Raw genomic sequence first — 19,357 nt, forward strand, 5'->3', positions numbered from 1 at the left:
AAGCTGCGGCACTAACTGTTAGCTCACTCTGTAATGTTGGTTTCGCGTTTGGATCCCATCAAATATCTTTTCGAGAAACCAGCACTTACGGGTAGGCTAGCTCGTTGGCTGCTGTTGCTCTTCGAATTTGATTTGAAGTATGTAACGCGCAAGTCAGTAAAAGGGAGAGCGGTAGCGGAGTTCCTTGCCGACCACCCAGTTGAGGGGGATGAAGCGGTTGAGTATCTATTCCCAGATGAAGCCATTCTGCACGTCGAAGACGAAACTTGGACGATGTACTTTGACGGAGTGTCAAACCAGTATGGGTATGGGATAGGGGTGTTGCTAATAGTGCTTGACGATTCCCGTATCCCTTTAGCATTCAAGCTCCAGTTCAAAGTCTCGAACAATGAGGCAGAGTATGAGGCATGTATTGCTGGCCTGGAAGCAGCCCTAGAACTAGGGGCAAGACGGTTGGACGTCATTGGGGACTCAAACCTTGTTGTGTCTCAAGCAAAAGGAGATTGGAAAGTCAAGGAGGAAAGGATGATAATTTACCACCAAACCTTGGATCTGTTAATTCCTCGGTTTGAGAAGCTAAATTTCACCCACCTCGTAAGAGAGAACAACAGGTTCACAGATTCATTAGCAACTCTATCTTCTATGATAGACATCCCGTCCGGAGTCCGGATGCGTCCAGTCACTATTGATCAGAAGTTTGTGCCAGCATACGAGTCGATTTCCGCCATAGATGAGGCTCAAGACGGCAACCCCTGGTATTACGACATCTGGAACTTCTTCGGAAAGGAGACGTATCCACTAGGGGCAAATGCCAAGGATAAGAGGGCCATCAGAAGAATGGCTGCTCAGTTCATTATCTGCGGGGGTAAGCTGTACAAAAGGGGTCATCTGGGAATGCATAAGCTCTGTGTAGAAGCTAAAGAGTCGAAACGCCTGATGGAAGCCATCCATGGGGGGGAGTGCGGTGCACACATGAATGGAGTAATGCTGGTCAGAAAGATCCTCAGAAAGGGCTACTACTGGTCAACCATGGAGGAGGACTGTATTAGTTTTGTTCGGCGATGCCATAAGTGTCAAATTCATGCAAACCGCATGAACATCCCGCCGTCAAAGCTGTACAACATGACTTCACCATGGCCTTTTTCGGTTTGGGGAATTGATGTGATCGGAGCTGTTACCCCGAAGGGGTCAAACGGGCATGAGTTTATCCTAGTAGCGATAGATTATTTCACAAAGTGGGTCGAGGCCCAATCATACGCGGTGTTGAAGGCGTTGCACGTCGCAAAGTTCATTAGAAACAACATCATCTGTCGCTACGGGGTGCCAAATGAGATAATTTCAGATAATGGTTCCCACTTCAAGAAAGAAGTGATAGACTTGTTGGAAAAATACAATGTGGCTTTCCATAAGTCATCTACATACCGGCCACAGACCAACGGAGCGGTTGATGCCGCCAACAAGAATATCAAGCATATACTGCAGAAGATGGTGGGAACCTATCGGGATTGGCCAGACAAGCTGCCATTTGCTCTGTGGGGCTACAGGACTTCAATCAGAACTTCTACTGGAGCAACTCCATATTCATTGGTCTATGGAATGGAGGCTGTTCTACCCATCGAGATTGAGGTTCCGTCGTTACGAGTATTGGCTGAATGCCAAATAGCCGAAGCAGATTGGCAGCAAAGCAGATTCGAAGAACTCATCCTCTTTGATGAAAGAAGACTGAAAGCACTGTACCACATGCAAGGCTATCAACGCAGAATTGCCCGGGCTTTCAACAAGAAGGTTAAGTCCAGGAATCTGAAAGAAGGAGATTTGGTGCTCAAAGACAACCGAGCTCCCATCCACGACCCAAGGGGCAAGTTCAAACCCAATTGGACTGGTCCTTACATCATCAAAGCTATCTGGTCAGGTGGAGCTGTGGTTCTGATGGATCTAGATGGCTTGGAGTTCTCACAACCGATCAATATGGACAAGTTGAAGAAATACTATCCTTGAGAGGCTCGCCAGGCCGAAAACCTGAAAGGGCGACCTAGGCAAAAGTCAGAGCACAAAAAATTAGAAAATATAAAAACTGAGCTCGCAAGGTTGAAAACCCGCAAAGGGCGGCCTTGGCAAAAGTTAGAGCGCAAAAGGAGAGTGAAAATACTCGAGTGAACCTAGGCCTGAACTACGTAAGGCTTGATTCCCATCTTTGGGATACGTAGGCAACTTCACCTTGAAGTTCAGCCATAAACGTTTCCCCGATCAACTCTGTCCATTTTGATCATCTCAGTCATCTTTATCCATCAGCATTTATCGCGATCTCCGGTACAGTGCTGTTCAGACTAGGGGCAACTTTCCGTTGCCGCGACGGTGCAAAGTTATTCAGACTAGGGGCAACTTTCCGTTGCCGCGACGGTGCAAAGTTACTCAGACTAGGGGCAACTTTCTGTTGCCATGAAGTGCCGCATTGTTCTTCAGACTAGGGGCAACTTTCCAGTTGCAGGGATCTGGGGTTGTACATCTCAGTGACAGATCTTCGGCGTGTCCAGTTCTGATCCACATCGAAAATAGTTTTGAAAAGTTTTAATAAAAGTTGACTTTGTTCAAATTAATCTTTTTACGACTAAGACCATTTTTGGACCAAAGCGGAAAATTTTCAGTACCACAACTTTCAATTTCATTGATTTCAAAACAGAGTTCTCCTACTCTTATATATAATCGAGGTTGCTTTTTAGTACATTCATAAAGAAAACTTGAAAATGCTAAATAAGCAATAAATTTGGGGCATAGTTGAATCAAGTATCTCTGCGTCCCCTCCCAGAGCTGGACGAAGCATCTGATGCCAAGCTAGGCCCAACCTGTGCCTCCTCATTGAGCCAATCCAAGCACTCATCGGACAAAGTGCAACTGAAAGTGGAAGCAGGGGCCAGGAGCTCTCTAGTCCTCCATGCTGTGGCATATCGGGCAAGCTGTGCACCCCGGATCGGGAAAGCCGCTGGGTACTCAATCCCCTCCGGTGGCAGGTCTGATCATGACCAAACTGACGCAGGAACCGGAACGGAAAATAGAATACGCAGTGGGTTAGACCAATCAATTGGATCCCAATCAGCCGGGACATGCTATAGCTCATTGTCGGGAGGTTGAGCCAAGGACAACGCCAAGCAATGCCGTCTGCGGACAAATTGCACATCCAATCGAACCACCACCTTTCGTCAAGAGCATTGACTAGGCGCTGTCGAAAGAAGTTGCCTCGAGCTGAATAGGCCGGGCAAGAGTCCACAACCTGCAACTTGTCCATTAACCATACCTGGGGGAGGGATGTAAAATTAGAGAATAAAGAACGGAGAGATGTACGATGAGAGAAAACTAAGACAAGGGTTTTGTGAGAAAAACCGAGCCCGAGGGTCGAGTGATGTGAGCAAATATATATGTGAGGTCGGGTGGGAAACATTACCTGCAGCAGCAGTGGACTCCCGGCAAACCTAGTCGCCTCCCGGCGATAGACAGAATCTAAGCCCATCAGTGTCTCGGCCAAGGTCATGGCAATACAGCTCTTTCCTTCTCTCAAGCCTTGGGCGACTTCAATCAGGCGAATGCTAGCCCCGCCGAAGCCCGAGGAAAGCAGAAAGTGAGACAACAAACACAAGCAGAGGGCGTGTTGCCGGAAACCCTGCCAATAATGGTTGCTGCGGTCACCAGCGTCGGAAAAATGATGGATCAAGCCGAGGATGTCCAGTTCCCCACTGCAGATCAGAGATCGAGCGTCATGCGCCGTGAGCCCACACATCCGCCCTAAAGCCTGAGCATGGCCAAAACGGAGCTGGGGCAAGATCACTTCAGAGCATTCAGACTCCATCAAAACCTGAAAATCTTCGAAAGTGGGACATACCTCTTGGCCGCCGAAGCTAAAAACGTGCGTCACTGGGTTCCAGAACCTTGCCGCGGCATGGAGAAAAGGGAGCTGTAGTGGAGTACGGCTCAGCGTGAATAGTGCATTCAAGCTGAAACCCCGGAAGTTCAGCTTTTCTGAGCCATCTAGAGAAGAGATCCAAGATGTGAGATTTTCTGCGAGAAACGCCTCCATCTTTGTGTAAAACTAAGATGAAATGAATGTTCCCGAAGTTGAGGCTTTTATAGAGGGAAAAACACTATTCACGGGGACACGTGTCAAAAACCAGGTGGCTGCAGGAATAAGTGGCCGGCCGGCCACCTTTTCTGGCTGGCCAGCCATTTACTTTTTACAAAACTGGCCGGCCAGCTCCCTCTCTCCACAAAATTGGCCGGCCGGCTCCCAAAGGTGGCCGGCAATGCTGCAGTGTATCCCCTTGGCCCTGTTTTACCCTTCGAGGGAAAGTTTCAAGCATCTCCATGCAATGGGAGAGTCAAAGGCCTTCATTTCCCACTGTTTCGGATGCGATCATTCACAGTACACTCTGTTGTTGTTGTTTTGATTATCGAGTTGTTGTTTTGCTTATCGAGTTGTTTGTCGAGCGGACGTGTTTCGTGTTTTTGAGTCATTGCGCTCTATTTAAGCAATCTTTGTTTAAATCTTGTTTATTTGCGTTGTCAACGTTATTGCATTTTGTTTATCGAGTTGTAAACTTGCTAAAGGTTCTGTTATATCTTAGTAAGTTGAGTTGCTTATTTTGTTGCGTCGGTTCACTACCTGACTTGGTGATTACACAATGCGCATTCCCATTCAATTTCATTTTTTTGCAAAATAAAATGATGCGATACGATGCTAAAGTTTAAGATACAAACACCTTTTCAAAAGCTGTTTCATTCCATCATGCTTTACAACAAACAAAGGTACAAGTTTTACAAAAAATAAAACTGCCTAACAATGTGCAAAGTGCTACAAACTACTAGCAAAAAGAAAAATAAAGCAGGAAACAGCAGCATCAATGTCCTCGGGAGCGGGAATGAGAAGCACTCCTCATCCTCTTCTGCGGGACAATCTCTGCACCATCATCATCATCTGGGTCGGAGCTGTCATCCTTAGGATCCCCCTCAGCCTCGCCTATATTCCCCGAACCAAGACCGGAGCCCCCCTCCTCAGCAGATGTCTCTGACTGACGGTCGGTAGCCTCCTCCTCCTCCTCCTCATCATCCTCCTCCTCCTCCTCTTCATCAGGCTCCGCCTCCACAACGTCAGCCCTGCGTCTGCGGACAGGCCCTCCTCGAGCTCCTCGAAAAGGCCTAGATGGCCCGGCTCCTCGGAAAGGCCGGGATGGCCCAGCCCCCTGAAAAGGCCCGGATGACCCAACTCCGTGAAATGGCCCAGATGGCCCAGCTCCCCAAGGAGGCCCGGGTGGCCTGGCCTGCGGCTGACCGGACCATGAAGGCATCTGAAAATAAAGAATTCAATTCGAATACATCAGTCCAAATATATACATCAGATGCAGATACAAGCAAAGGCTACATGAAGTGGGTGCATGTAAATACAATGTACAAGTGGGGTGTGTGTCAGATGTGCTCTACACAAGTAGTCTATCGATGCAGTAGAAATCATCATGTCATCAGAAGTATGGTAAATGCCAGAAAACTGAAAGGTACCTGAATGCCCGCGACAGACAACTGTGCCTCCCTACGCAGGACCATACCCTCGAGTGTGGCCACCAGTCCAACCACCTCCTCCATGTACCCTCGCGGTGGCTGCAAATATGAGCTCATAATCATCAGTGAACAAAAGAATGTCTAAACATCTAAATGATGAATGAAAAACAGTGGAGCATACCAGCGGTGAGTCAGGGTCAATGGCGTATCGATCACTGGGCATCGGAGGCTCTAGCGGGATCGGGGTCGGAGAGATAGCCCCATACTGCCACGCCATCAACTCAGTTGGCATATCTGGCCATCCAGGATGAGGATAAGTCGACGGAATCGGAGGAACCGGTCTACCCCCACCTCTAGATGCACCAGCCCCGCTGGTAGAAGGGGCGTCTGCAGCCCGAGCCCGGGCCTGGCCCGAGGATGACATGCCAGCAGGCCTCGTCATCGGGGTACGGGCTCCCGTCAATGGAGGCATCAAATATATGTGACGGTAAGTGGCGTAGTCCCCCTTCTCAAGATATAGTAAAGCATCACTACCCAGCATGGCGCCGACTACCTCCGAGAAAGAGAGCCTGTCAGCAGTCCGCATACTGACTGGGGGTACTGCGGGAGGATCCTGAGAAAGATACCCCCATACCTGACGTAGAAAGCGTTCCCCCAGGAACCATGCCCTGCCAACCGGCCCTTCGAGCAGGACCCTATACTGGGAGGTGTCCGACCCTCCGGTATACTGAAGTCGGAGACCATCACCCAGGGGCGCCCAAGGCTGCCATGAGATCTACGGATGATAAATGCATAAACCAATCAGAAATCGGGAATATACAGAGCAAATCAAAGATGAAAATGAAAGGAACTGAAAGTTCTGAAGTACCTCCGAATGCCGCACAGTGTCAAAGTACTGTCGCAGGTAAATGAGAGTCTCTCGGGGTCTCGGCCGGTGCGGGCCCTCAAACACTAGTGAATATGAGGTCATGGGAGGCCCTGCCACCTCCAACTCTGGGGCTAATGCTGGGAAGTATACATAGACCCATAGCTGAGAAAAGCAGTGCAGAATGTAAGTACGAAATGCTGAGAGCAAAATACAGACTGTAAAAGTGCGCTGTGTGTGCAATGTACAAGTAAATGTAAATCAAGGGGACAGAAAAGTACCTCCCAGGCTCCCCAGTAGCCGCCAAGTAAATCTCCCCGCCCGCGGGAGGTCGCGCTCATATAAAAGTAAAGGGTAGCCAGGCCGGCGCCACCCCAGTCATATCGACTGACCTGTGATAGGTCAACCAGAGCGCTCAACAGGTATAGCCCGACTGTGTTTCCTCTATCGGCGAACAGGGTAGTCCCGAAGAGGAACATAAGGAAACCACGGGCGTACTGCTCCGTCTCCTCAGGAGTCTCGGGCACCATCTCCGCCCGCCGGAAGTGGGAAGAGAACCAAGTATATCGGACTCTCCCAGAAACCCTGTCAACAGGCGGGCGAGCCCCCAATAGATACATCCAAGCGGCCTCCCACTCGCCCATATCCTCATCATAGGGGATGGGCCAACCTCCTACGTCCAAGCCAGTCAACACAGCGAAGTCTAGAGGCGTCATGGTCATGTCTCCAGTGGCAGAGAAATGAAAGGAGTTGGTGGTGTCCCACCATCTCTCTACCAAGGCTGCCATCAAAGTCCTCCTGGCAGAACAATGTGACAACCCAATGCAGAAAGCCCCGAATCCTGCCAAGTCTACTAAATCCAGGACAGCCTCCGGGAGCTCAGCATACCAATCCCTCGTGGCGGTGGAACCATATCCCCGTACACTGCGAGAACCAACCTGCATTCAGAATGAATACATGTGTCAATAATGAAATGAAATGGGCTGCGTGCCAATGAAATGAATGGGCTGTGTGCCAATGAGATAATCTGGGCTGCGTGTTCAGAAAATTTTAAAGTTTGGGCTGCGTGTTCAACTTTCTCTCAGTGTGGGCGGCATGTTCATATTCTAATCTGGGCTGCGCGTTCAGAAAATTTTAAGTTTGGGCTGCGTGTTCAACTTTCCATCAGTGTGGGCTGCGTGTTCATTATTCTAATCTGGGCTGCGTGTTTAGAAAATTTTAAGTTTGGGCTGCGTGTTCAACTTTCAATCAGTGTGGGCTGTGTGTTCACTATTTAATCTGGGCTGCGTGTTCAGAAAATTTTAAGTTTGGGTTGCGTGTTCAACTTTCTATCAGTGTGGGCTGCGTGTTCAGAAAATTTAAAGTTTGGGCTGCGTGTTCAACTTTCTATCAGTGTGGGCTGCGTGTTCACTATTCTAATCTGGGCTGCGTGTTCAGAAAATTTTAAGTTTGGGCTGCGTGTTCAACTTTGAATCAGTGTGGGCTGCGTGTTCACTATTCTAATCTGGGCTGCGTGTTCAGAAAATTTAAGTTTGGGTTGCGTGTTCAACTTTCTATCAGTGTGGGCTGCGTGTTCACTATTATAATCTGGGCTGCGTGTTCAGAAAATTTAAAGTTTGGGCTGCGTGTTCAACTTTCTATCAGTGTGGGCTGCGTGTTCACTATTCTAATATGGGCTGCGTGTTCAGAAAATTTTAAGTTTGGGCTGCGTGTTCAACTTTCTATCAGTGTGGGCTGCGTGTTCACTATTTAATCTGGGCTGCGTGTTCAGAAAATTTAAAGTTTGGGCTGCGTGTTCAACTTTCTATCAGTGTGGGCTGTGTGTTCACCATTTAATCTGGGCTGCGTGTTCAGAAAATTAAAGTTTGGGATGCGCGTTCAACTTTCAACTAGTGTGGGCTGCGTGTTCACTATTCTAATCTGGGCTGCGAGTTCAGAAAATTTAAAGTTTGGGCTGCGTGTTCAACTTTCTATCAGTGTGGGCTGCGTGTTCACTATTCTAATCTGGGCTGCGTGTTCAGAAAATTTTAAGTTTGGGCTGCGTGTTCAACTTTCAATCAGTGTCGGCTGCGTGTTCACTATTCTAATCTGGGCTGCGTGTTCAGAAAATTTTAAGTTTGGGCTGCGTGTTCTACTTTCAATCAGTGTGGGCTGCGTGTTCACTATTCTAATCTGGGCTGCGTGTTCAGAAAATTTAAGTTTGGGCTGCGTGTTCAACTTTCTATCAGTGTGGGCTGCGTGTTCACTATTCTAATCTGGGCTGCGTGTTCAGAAAATTTAAAGTTTGGGCTGTGTGTTCAACTTTCTATTAGTGTGGGCTGGGTGTTTACTATTCTAATCTGGGCTGCGTGTTCAGAAAATTTAAAGTTTGGGCTGCGTGTTCAACTTTCTATCAGTGTGGGCTGCGTGTTCACTATTCTAATCTGGGCTGCGTGCTTAGAAAATTTTAAGTTTGGGCTGCTTGTTCAACTTTCTATCTGTGTGGGCTGCATGTTCACTATTTAATCTGGGCTGCGTGTTCAGAAAATTTAAAGTTTGGGCTGCGTGTTCAACTTTCTATCAGTGTGGGCTGCGTGTTCACTATTTAATCTGGGCTGCGTGTTCAGAAAATTAAAGCTTGGGCTGCGTGTTCAACTTTCAACTAGTGTGGGCTGCGTGTTCACTATTCTAATCTGGGCTGCGTGTTCATAAAATTTAAAGTTTGGGCTGCGTGTTCAACTTTCAACTAGTGTGGGCTGCGTGTTCACTATTCTAATCTGGGCTGCGTGTTCAGAAAATTTTAAGTTTGGGCTGCGTGTTCAACTTTGAATCAGTGTGGGCTGCGTGTTCACTATTCTAATCTGGGCTGCGTGTTCAGAAAATTTAAGTTTGGGCTGCGTGTTCAACTTTCTATCAGTGTGGGCTGCGTGTTCACTATTATAATCTGGGTTGCGTGTTCAGAAAATTTAAAGTTTGGGCTGCGTGTTCAACTTTCTATCAGTGTGGGCTGCGTGTTCACTATTCTAATATGGGCTGCGTGTTCAGAAAATTTTAAGTTTGGGCTGCGTGTTCAACTTTCTATCAGTGTGGGCTACGTGTTCACTATTTAATCTGGGCTGCGTGTTCAGAAAATTTAAAGTTTGGGCTGCGTGTTCAACTTTCTATCAGTGTGGGCTGTGTGTTCACCATTTAATCTGGGCTGCGTGTTCAGAAAATTAAAGTTTGGGATGCGCGTTCAACTTTCAACTAGTGTGGGCTGCGTGTTCACTATTCTAATCTGGGCTGCGAGTTCAGAAAATTTAAAGTTTGGGCTGCGTGTTCAACTTTCTATCAGTGTGGGCTGCGTGTTCACTATTCTAATCTGGGCTGCGTGTTCAGAAAATTTTAAGTTTGGGCTGCGTGTTCAACTTTCAATCAGTGTCGGCTGCGTGTTCACTATTCTAATCTGGGCTGCGTGTTCAGAAAATTTTAAGTTTGGGCTGCGTGTTCTACTTTCAATCAGTGTGGGCTGCGTGTTCACTATTCTAATCTGGGCTGCGTGTTCAGAAAATTTAAGTTTGGGCTGCATGTTCAACTTTCTATCAGTGTGGGCTGCGTGTTCACTATTCTAATCTGGGCTGCGTGTTCAGAAAATTTAAAGTTTGGGCTGTGTGTTCAACTTTCTATTAGTGTGGGCTGGGTGTTTACTATTCTAATCTGGGCTGCGTGTTCAGAAAATTTAAAGTTTGGGCTGCGTGTTCAACTTTCTATCAGTGTGGGCTGCGTGTTCACTATTCTAATCTGGGCTGCGTGCTTAGAAAATTTTAAGTTTGGGCTGCTTGTTCAACTTTCTATCTGTGTGGGCTGCATGTTCACTATTTAATCTGGGCTGCGTGTTCAGAAAATTTAAAGTTTGGGCTGCGTGTTCAACTTTCTATCAGTGTGGGCTGCGTGTTCACTATTTAATCTGGGCTGCGTGTTCAGAAAATTAAAGCTTGGGCTGCGTGTTCAACTTTCAACTAGTGTGGGCTGCGTGTTCACTATTCTAATCTGGGCTGCGTGTTCATAAAATTTAAAGTTTGGGCTGCGTGTTCAACTTTCAACTAGTGTGGGCTGCGTGTTCACTATTCTAATCTGGGCTGCGTGTTCAGAAAATTTTAAGTTTGGCCTGCGTGTTCAACTTTCTATCTGTGTGGGCTGCGTGTTCACTATTCTAATCTGGGCTGCGTGTTTAGAAAATTTAAGTTTGGGCTGCGTGTTCAACTTTCTATCAGTGTGGGCTGCGTGTTCACTATTCTAATCTGGGCTGCGTGTTCAGAAAATTTTAAGTTTGGGCTGCGTGTTCAACTTTCAATCAGTGTGGGCTGCGTGTTCACTATTCTAATCTGGGCTGTGTGTTCAGAAAATTTAAAGTGGGGGCCGTGTGTTCACTTTCGAATTCGGGCTGTGTGTTCGACAAATCAGTGTTTAAGCCGTGTGTTCACCTCTTAACTAATGTGTACTGTGCGTTCGCAATTAATTAATGAGCCGAGTGTTCAGAAATTCGAGTGTTTAAACTACATGTTCAGGATGCAAGCAAAGTATTATGTCATAAGCTAAACTGCGTGTTCAAGCATGGCAAAGGTGCTGAAATGTACGAAAAATGCAGAAAATGAAGTAAATACCTCTCGGGCCTCATGAGAGAGGTGATGCTCTGGCTCTCGGAGAAGCAGATCCCCAGGTGCTCACTCATCAAAATTAGTGAAATGACGGAAAACGGCACGCGGAAGGACATGTGCTGGCAGATTGTACCTCTCGGGAATAAAAGGTCGGACCCTCGGGGGCAAAGTCATAGGATCAAAATCGTCCCCGGCACCCGGAAAGCCTCCACCATGGGGAGAATTACCCGCCATTTTCAAAGAATCTGCAAAAGGAGCAAAAATGAGCGAAAATGAGCCAAAATTGGAAAAATTCAACAAAAGTCAACTCTCGGGAAATGAAAAAGTCAACAAAAGTCAACTCCCGAGAAAATCTTCCAAATATTGAGACAAACTTACCTCAAGTGGCGAAAATGAGAAAAGGAGCTCCGAAACCGAAATTTAATCGCTTCAAAGTGTTTAAAATTGAATATTTTTGCGGAAACAACTTGCGTGGGGCGTTGGAAAACGGGTATGGAACTCAGATCTGGAGAAGAAAGTGTTGTAGGAGGCGAGAGAGGAGAAGATCTCGGCTGCATTATATAGGCTCCAAGTCTTGGGATGATGGAGCATGAAAAAAGGAGGTGAAAAGACCAAAATGCCCTCGGATTTGGGCATATGGCCGGCCGGCCACCTTTCCTAGCCGGCCAGCCATTTCCTTTTTGGAAAACCGGCCGACCAGCCAATTCCTTTTTGCAAAAGTGGCCGGTGGCCTCCCCTTGGGAAGATAAACGGCCGGCCATGTCCCTCACAGGCTCACCTAGCTCCCTGCAAATTTTGAGGAAGATCGGAGTTCCCGGGACCTGAAAAAGTTCAAGAAAAGTGCACTTTCTGTCGCGAAATGATCCGCCGGGACTTCAGCTTCAAGTTCTGACATATGTCTCATCATCATTCATCGAAATTGAAGTGTATCCTTTTTGAATGTGTTGTAGCCATTCCGGGAAGCGGATCGGAGGCCGTGATCGAGTTGCCTTCGCCGAAACACGCGTTTCCATTGCTCGTTGTTTCGTAACAAACGGGCACGTTGACTTATGCTCGCTTTGCACTATCATGCACATAATTCACATTTTCATGAGCATACTTGCATTGTTATGCACATTTCTTAATGTTGCCATACCTCTGTGTTTGAGCATGCGTTGTCACGCATGTCCTCTCTTGCATTGCGATGCATTCACTCACCGGCACTGCGTGTGTCAAACTTTCGGAATCACGTTAAATATATGTTGGTAGCATACTGTACTTGTTACAATTTCTCTCTTTTCCAGGCACGATATTGTATGTACGGTTCGATTGAGGCTGGTGTGACCGGACGAATCGCGCAGGTATCGTATCTTCTCCGAGTGAGACGTGGCGGGGATTGAATAATTCTCCGCATTCTTAACTGCATGAAATGTAGTTGTTGCCTTGCATTCTTGCTTAAAACTGTTGCATCTATTTGCGAATACTTGCTTCATTACAGCTTGCTGCATTTGCATGACCATTGAGTTACCACCGGCTTCTTGCATATCACTTTGCATTTTGCCCCCCCCCTGCCTGCGGGCCTGCCTGCGGGCACATCTCTGTTTACTTTGTACGCTTGTCTAAGTCTTCGGCCTTGTCAAAAATGGGTCGTCTCTGGGCTTGGACATTCACTCCCGTCACTTGTGACTTTCGAGTTCTGTCAAAGAGGGGCAACTGTAGACACCCCATTTTTGACCGACCTTAAGACTCGGACGTCACTGATTGAGCGCTTGGTGATGTTGCATAATGTGCTCGTTCAGAAGTTTCAGAGTTGCGGCCGTGAGCCCTGCCTCCGGACTTCCGAACCCTCTTTTGTACCTTGCCTCAGTTTGCGAACCAGGCTCAATTTTCTCGGTTTCTTTTCCTGAGGGAAGGGAGAGGTCCCGTAGACCATCTCTCAATGTCCGTAGGCTACATTTCGTGGTCGTAGGCCATTTTGCCCATTTCGGAGTCTGGTTTCCGGTTTTTCGGAATCGTTGGCCGTGTGCCTCGGTTCGGGACCGCCTAACCATCTCCGTTTGTTCTGATTTTTCGTATACTTCCTTTATACTCCCTTTTGAGGGACACTGGGGTCTGAGAAACCCACTTCGTGGCTGAATGCCACTTTCGGTGCTTAACAGCCCATTTTCGGGACCTCGAACTGCGCGTTTTGGCCCCCGAACATTCGTTTTGCAACGGTTTTCGTTCATTTTTGGCAGGTACCTCTGTTTTATCACCGAGGAGGTCACTGAAGGGTGGGAGGCCAGTAATTGTTGCAGCAACCAGTTATATATCCTCCGACGCCTGTTTTTCACACTTTCGGGCTAATGTTGAACACCTTGGGGCCATATTCTTGAACTTTCGACCACATATTTATGATGTACACACTTGGGACGATCCTAAAAGTTGGTGGCCGGCCAGTAATTCCACCTGACCCTTTTGAACCCCTCCTTCCGGGCTAATGTTGAACACTTTGGGGCCACATTCTTGAACTTTCAACCACATATTTGTGATGTACACACTTGGGAGGATCCTAAAAGTTGGTGGCCGGCCAGTAATTCCACCTGACCCTTTTGAACCCCTCCTTCCTAACTAATGTTGAACACCCTTGAGCCACTTTCTTGGACTTTTAACCACAGGGTTGTATTGTACACACATGGGAGGACACCATCATGTGGTGGCCGGCCACTAAACCAGCTTGACCCTTTTGACCCCTAGCCGGCCGGCTAGGGGATGTGGCCGGCCGGCCACCTACAACCAAAATACTTGGCCGGCCGTAATCCTCACACTGTTCACTTTACAGCTGTATAGCTTTATCCCCCGGAAAATATCTGTATCCAGGGGATATTTTGTGGGGGAAAGTTGGCCTCCTTTTCCCCCACCTTTACACCCCCTTTTTGGTCCATATAACCAGCTGGCAATATCATATTTTGGGGTTGGAAAAAATTGTCTTCAAGCCTCAATACACATATCTCCCTCCATCTTCCTCATTTTCCTAAAAATCCTTAAGTCCTACGCCTTGTTTTCTTCATCACCACCAAGCTCTACCACCACCACTCCATTTCAGCAGCAAGGGAAAGAATTCCAGCAGCTTAGAGTCATCAAAATTGGTCCAAGAAGCAACAAAAGACTTGTCTCCAAGGGTGAGTTGCCATTTTCCCTTTTTTTGAGCTTTTCTTTGCAATATTTCTTAGCCATCTATGCTTTTTGCTTTGAGCTCCGGCCATAACTGAAAGTGGCCTTATTTTGAGCTCATTTTCATGTCTCATTAAGGGCTCAACCCTGTTTGAGCCCTGCATCTTGCACTTGCTTCATTATCCCTCTAAAATGTCATTTTCTTGCATGATATTTTTAGCTTGTGTGTGATTTGTTTTGGAGCATGTTGTAAACTGCTAATAGGCTTATTTTGAGCCCGTCTTCAACATTGAAGAAGGGCTCAACACTGTTTGGGACCTCCATGCTATACTTGCCTTTATACTCCTTTTTTGGTCCCATTTTTGCATGCTTTGGCAGCCTGTCATGCTTTCGTTTTTGGCCATTTTACAGTTCTAAAAATAGTCTTATTTTGGTCCATTCTTCATGTTTCATTTAGGGCCTTTCATGGTTTGGGACCTCCATATGCCACTTCATGTTATATCTCTCTTTTGGTCCCCATTCTTGCATGTTTTGTTAGCCTATCATGCTTTTGTTTTTGGCCATTTTACAGTTCTGAAAATAGTCTTATTTTGGTCCATTCTTCATGTTTCATTAAGGGTCTTTGGCCGTTTGTGGAATATTTTGTATACTTTGTGTTATAGCCACTTTTGAGCCTCATTTTGCATTGCATTTCTAGCATGTTTGTATACTGTTTTGGCCATTTTACAGTTCTTCAAATAGTCATATTTTTGGTCCCTCTTCAATGTTGTAGAAGGGAATTTTTCAGTTTGGGCTTTGCATATACCACTTGCCTCTTTGGCAACCTTTTGGCCCTTTTTCTTGCATGAGAGTGCAGCCATACCTGTGTTTGTTTTTGGGGTTTTTACAGTTCTAAAAAACATCATATTTTGGGCCCCTCTTCAACTTTATTGAAGGGCCCTAACCTGTTTGAGGGCATCAGCTATGAGTTGCTTCTTAATCCCATGTTTAGGGCCATTTCTTGCATGCTAGTTTTGCCCTATCTTGGTTTGCTGTTTGGCCATGATTTGTGCTAGTAAAATGCTAACTTTGGGGCTGCCTTGCTTCTGTCTTTATATTCCATGTACCAATTTTGCATGTTTGGTATAGCTATAGGCCATTTCGGGTGCCAAAATTCGTGTTTCGGGACTATTCTGTGCATCGGGTGTGTTTTCACCTCATTTCGGGACTGTTTTCCCCCACATTTCGTTGCTGCAAATCCATTAGCATGCTTATATCATATTTTCATGTCATTTGCATTGCGCATGTCATTGCCTCGGTTTGCGTGCCCGTGTGCACGCATTTCGAGGCACTTCATTTTCATCGACCGGCATCCTATATGAGTGTGGCTGAGGCTCTCTCATGTTGGTATAAGCCCATATCATAGTTCCATGTCATTTGCATTGCGTATGCCATTGCTTCGGTTTGCCTGCCCGTGTGCACGCATTTCGAGGCACTTCATTTTCATCCATCGGCCTCTTATGTGAGTGTGGCTGAGGCTCTCTCATGTTAGTATAAGTCCATGTTGCATTCTACATGCCATTTTAGCCATACTGCATTGCGTATGTCATTGCCTCGGTTTGCGTGCCCGTGTGCACGCATTTCGAGGCACTTCATTTTCATCTATCGGCATCCTATATGAGTGTGGCTGAGGCTCTCTCATGTTGGTAGAAGCCCATATCATAGTTCCATGTCATTTGCATTGCGTATGCCATTCCCTCGGTTTGCGTGCCCGTGTGCACGCATTTCGAGGCACTTCATTTTCATCCATTGGCCTCTTATGTGAGTGTAGTTGAGGCTCTCTCATGTTAGTATAAGTCCATGTTGCATTCTATATGCCATTTTAGCCATATTGCATTGCGTATGTCGTTGTCTCGGTTTGCGTGCCCGTGTGCACGCATTTCGAGGCACTTCATTTTCATCTATCGGCCTCTTATGTAAGTGTGGCTGAGGCTCTCTCATGTTAGTATAAGCCCATATCATAGTTTCATGTCATTTGCATTGCATATGTCATTTCCTCGGTTTGCGTGCCCGTGTGCACGCATTTCGAAACATCTCATTTTCATAGCATTGTGCATAGTAGGCTGTATCTTAGTTGCATTCATGCATATCATGCATATTGCATCGTGTTCGGGATAGGAGTTGGCCCGGGCACGGGAAACGAGGTGCGTTTCGTACTCCGAGTGACGGAACGCGTCTCAATTCCCAGTCATCGACACTCCGGATTACCCATGATGGAGTTAGGTTCTTGTTGTGTTTACATGCGCATTCATTCTATATTAAATTGTGCAATTCGACTCCTCGGCCATCATGCCTCGGTATGCGTGATTGGTGGCACGAGGATCGAAGCATGCATATATCTGTGAAAATACATTGCTATGCCCCTTTCCTGCTCTCTGTTGCAGCAAAATAAAGAATCAGCAACTTTTTGGAGTTTGGCGCACATTTCAAGGAAAGGTGTAAACAGAGGCTGATTGGGGCATCCCGGGGGATTTCCGCGCAAAGCAGCCTGACATACATCATTCATCAGAAGCGAGGCAGTCCCTGGCTTGCACGCCAGTTTTACAGCTTTCTTAGTTAATTTGTTAATTAATTAGGAATTTGTACATTATTTGGACTGTAACATTTGGACTGTAATATTCTTTTATTTGGGACTGTATTATTTATTCGGACCCTCTGCGCGAGGGCACAACTGTAATAAAGTGTGCGTGTGTGTGTTGTATGTCTTCCAACCCCACGTCTTTCTCCCTTTTATTTATCCGCTTATGATGGTTAGATTAGGGCATATTTCAATTAGCATACAGTATGACAACATGTTCGCATTCATTCATCTGTTTTGCATGCACCGGGCTCGGCACATCATACTAACGGCATTGTACTTTCAATTCCAAATTGAATACATGTTAGTTGTAGCATTCCATATGCCATGTTTAGAATAGCCGAGCCTGCTATAGTTGCATTTTTTCATGTGTTGCATTAGGCATTTTTGTATACTTAGGATCATGCATGATTTCTAACGTAGTTTCAATTTTGGCTTGGAGTACTCGGTAAGTTCTATGCTTTAGCATCCTTGCATGCGTGTGAGTGACTGCCATGAATAGCATGCTTACCATGAGGCTATATGCTTATGTGATATAACTGCCTGGATGCCTGTGGGTGAAGGTTGGGTTACTTAAATTGGAATAAATCATCAAATGTTTTAAGCCTACCGGCGGGTAGCAAGCCATTTTCAAAAAGCGAACATGAAATGTTTTGTTCCAATTCAGGCGATCCAGTCTATACTTGTATGCTGTGCGCATCACATAGTAACCTAGGCTAATAACCGGAATAAGAACATACAACGTTTTCAAAAATAGATATCATGGTTAGTAGAGGCCGATCTTTGATCGGGCGAGCGGGGGTGCTCACGAAGTGACCTTCCCCAATCGTACCCAAGTTCCCGAGCCGAGGCAACTTTGGTGATGACGGACACGTGGCCTATTTGCATGATGGCAGATATGTAATTACGGAGATTATTTGCCATTTCCCATGCATTACGGTTTAAACACTCGGACAATTATTCGGACCCCCTTGCATGATGGCAGATATGTAATTATGGTGTTTATTTTCCATTTCTCATGCATTAGGGTTTAAACACCCGGACACTTATTCGGACCCTCTTGCATGATGGCAGATATGTAATTATGGTGTTTACTTGCCACTTCTCATGCATTAGGGCTTAAACACTCGGACACTTATTCGGACCCTCTTGCGGTGATGGCAGATATGTAGTTATGGTGTTTACTTACCATTTCCCATGCATTAGGACTTAAACACTCAGACACTTATTCGGTCCCTCTTCCATGATGGCAGATATGAAATTATGGTGTTTACTTGCCATTTCTCATGCATTAGGTTTTAAACACTCGGACACTTATTCCGACCCTCTTGCATGAGGGCAGATATGTAATTGTGGTGTTTACTTGCCATTTCTCATGCATTAGAGTTTAAACACTCGGACACTTATTCGGACCCTCTTGCATGATGGCAGATATGTAATTATGGTGTTTATTTGCCATTTCTCATGCATTAGGGTTTAAACACTCGAACACTTATTCGGACCCTCTTGCACAATGGCAGATATGTAATTATGGTGATTATTTGCCATTTCTCACGCATTAGGGTTTAAACACTCTGACACTTATTCGGACCCTCATGCATGATGGCAGATATGTAATTATGGTGTTTATTTGCTATTTCTCTTGCATTAGTGTTTAAACACTTGGACATTTATTTAGACCCTCTTGCATGATGGCAGATATGTAATTATGGTGTTTATTTGCCGTTTCCCATTCAATACGGTTTAAACACTCGGACACTTATTCGGACCCTCTTGCATGATGGCAGATATGTAGTTATGGTGCTTACTTGCCATTTCTCATGGATTAGGGTTTAAACACTCGGACACTGATTCTGACCCTCTTGCATGAGGGCAGATATGTAATTATGGTTTTTGCTTGCCATTTCTCATGCATTAGGGTTTAAACGCTCAGACACTTATTTGGACCCTCTTGCATCATTGCAGATGTGTAATTGTGGTGTTTATTTGCTATTTCTCTTGCATTAGGGTATAAATACTCGCACACTTATTCAGACCCTCTTGCATGATGGCAGATATGCCATTATGGTGTTTATTTTCCATTTCCCCTGCATTAGGGTTTAAACACTCGGACACTTATTCGGACCCTCTTGCATGATGACAGATATGTAATTATGGTGTTTACTTGCCAATTCTCAAGCATTAGAGTTTAAACACTCGGACACTTATTTGGACCCTCTTGCATGATGGCAGATATGTAACTATGTTGTTAACTTGCCATTTGTCATGCATTAGGGCATAAACACTCGGACACTTATTCGGACCCTCTTGCATGATGGCAGATATACAATTATGGTGTTCAAATGCCATTTCACATGCATTAGGGTTTAAACACTCGGACATTTATTCGGACCCCCTTGCATGGTGGCAGATATGTAATTATGGTGTTTGTTTGCCATTTCCCATGCATTACGGTTTAAACAATCGGACACTTATTCGGACCCTCTTGCATGATAGCAGATATGTAGTTGTGGTGTTTACTTGCCATTTCTCATGCATTAGGGCTTAAACACTCGGACACTTATTTGGACCCTCTTGTATGATGGT

The sequence above is a fragment of the Camellia sinensis genome, unplaced genomic scaffold (genome assembly GCF_055761805.1).
Source record: "Camellia sinensis isolate YWXY unplaced genomic scaffold, ASM5576180v1 Unanchor6, whole genome shotgun sequence".
Classification (NCBI taxonomy): Eukaryota; Viridiplantae; Streptophyta; class Magnoliopsida; order Ericales; family Theaceae; genus Camellia; species Camellia sinensis.